General features: G+C 30.6%; 1 non-coding gene across 1 annotated transcript; it reads right to left on the minus strand.

Moving 5' to 3' along the window:
* Positions 1 to 1,434: 1,434 nt before the first annotated feature.
* On the minus strand, positions 1,435 to 1,507 carry TRNAV-UAC. Its single transcript has one exon. It is a non-coding gene; the product is annotated as a tRNA-Val (tRNA).
* Between the last annotated feature and the right edge of the window lie 960 nt (positions 1,508 to 2,467).

Below are 2,467 nucleotides of genomic sequence, written 5' to 3' on the forward strand. Positions count from 1 at the left end.
GGGTAAGTATGAAAGATTTTAAGGAGATTATAACAACTTAGGGATATGAGCTAAGAGTAAAAGTATGTAACTACCCCTCAAGACACTTGATAAGAAATCAAGGTTTTTGTGAGTACCAAGTGACAAGATACTTATAAAAGATTTATGCATGTAGAAAAATATTTATGACTCATATGGATTAGGGTGTACTTGTTAAGAATTTTTCCTTAGTTGTACTTCAAGACTTAACAAAAAAAACTCTTGAACGAAAACCCGAGATATTTTAAAGACCTCCCGATGAGTAGTGCAATATGGTCTTACGACAATGACTACGTCGTAGGAAACGCATGAATACCTAGGTTTAGGTACTTAACCTATGTCACAAGGAACCCGTGAATCCTTGGACATAGGTATGCAAATTGTATCGCACCGAACACATGAAGCCTTGGATGCAAGTATTAAGACTTTGTCACGGGAAATGCATGAAGCCTCTTGCATTTATTTATTAAATATAAGGAACAGATTAAGGTAACAAAAGACAAGAGATATACTTCAAGAAACAAAAGTTCTCTCAAGTATAGGAGTTGAAGAAATAATGTTTCAAAAATTTTCTTTAAGTTTCAATGTGGTAGTTATGAGTGACCGTGAGGTCTTTTAACTCATTAATGCCCACAACTTTATACCTTAATGAACTAGATCTTTGAGGAGGTTCTTAAACTAGTTTGTAATAGTCTAAATAAATTCTAAAGGGAGGTCTTTTAACTCATTAATGCCCACAACTTTATAACTTAATGAACTAGATCTTTGAGGAGGTTCTTAAACTAGTTTGTAATAGTCTAAATAAATTCTAAAGGGAGTAACAGGATAAACTCTCAAGCGAACTTAAAGTTCTATATAGTGAGCGTTACACAAATTTCTCAGAGTATGAGTCTTGGACGACATAGAATTTGGTTAGCGGACCATTTTAAACGAAGAATAGTTTTCCCAAGTTACTAATGAGGTCGTGCAAAAACTAACCGTGATTCCTTCCTTCAAAACTAACAAAAAAGATCGGACCATTTTAAATGAAGAATAGTTTTCCCAAGTTACTAATGAGGTCATGCAAAAACTAACCGTAATTCCTTCCTTCAAAACTAACAAAAAAAAAAAAAAAAAAAAAAAAAAAAAAAAAAAAAAAAANATTTTGTCGCAAAGAAGCATGTTGTTACCCAGGACCTTTAATGTATAAGACTAACGTGATCACCACTACACCGCGAACCATTTTAAACAAAGAGTAGTTTTCCCAAGTTACTAATGAGGTCATGCAAAAACGAACCATTTTAAACAAAGAGTAGTTTTCCCAAGTTACTAATGAGGTCATGCAAAAACTAACCGTAATTCCTTCCTTCAAAACTAACAAAAAAAAAAAAAAAAAGATTTTGTACAATTGAAGACTACCTTGCAAGCAAAGAAGCATGTTGTTGCCCAAGATTGAACTAGGGACCTTTAGTGTGTAAGACTAACGTGATAACCACTACACCACAACAACTAGATGTCCATGATCAAAAGAATAATTAATAATTATAAATTTTAATAAATATCCTTACAAACTCGAAAGGTTTCATCAATATTCTTCACAAAAAAAAAAATCTGGAAATATATCTTTAACTTTTCAAATAAATAAATAAAATTAAAAAATAAGTTTATTGTTAGTGAGATGAAACCGTTAATATCTTGTTTAAAAAATACAAATCAACTTTCAAAGGTTTCGTTAATACTCATAATTTTAAAAAGAAAAAAAAAACTTCAAAAATACTTTTAAATCACTTTTCTCTTCAATTTTGTCTAGAACTCTCTCATTTATGAACATTTTCTGGTATAAATATAATACAATTCAATATTTAAATAGACAATTTATTTTCAATCTTATTCTTGAGTATTTTTAAAATGGTGTTAACAAATTCGTTCATATACATAAGAATACTTTTGAACTTTTTTTAAAAAGATAATTAAAGGTATCATATGGTGGTGACCCAATGTAACCCGTAGTCATGTCTTCTTTGAAGATTAAACTTTTTTAAAAAGATAATCAAGGGTATCATATCGTGGTGACCCAATGTAACCTGTGGTCATGTCTTCTTTGAAGAGCCACCTTCGTCCTACCACGATTTGACTCGTCTACTCCATTTCGAGTCAACAAAGATATCATAGGCTTTGCAGTGTACCCAAAATAAAATGGCAAGACCTATTCTATATTTAAAATCAAACAAACACTAGGGCATCATCAAGACTTGAACCAAAGACCTTTCTATGTTAGACTAACGTAATAACCAACTATACCATAAGACCAAATGATGTGAAAAATTTTGTTCTATATTATGATATAATGTTATAAAATCCAGGAGTAAAAAGAATGATAAAATTAGAATTTTAAATCTTTTTTTAATTCTAGAATTAATTGAATAGTATTTTAGATGATCACCACCAACTATCAGTTATGATAGAGAGA

The sequence above is a fragment of the Cucurbita moschata genome, unplaced genomic scaffold (assembly GCF_002738365.1).
Source record: "Cucurbita moschata cultivar Rifu unplaced genomic scaffold, Cmos_1.0 Cmo_Scf00091, whole genome shotgun sequence".
NCBI lineage: Eukaryota > Viridiplantae > Streptophyta > Magnoliopsida > Cucurbitales > Cucurbitaceae > Cucurbita > Cucurbita moschata.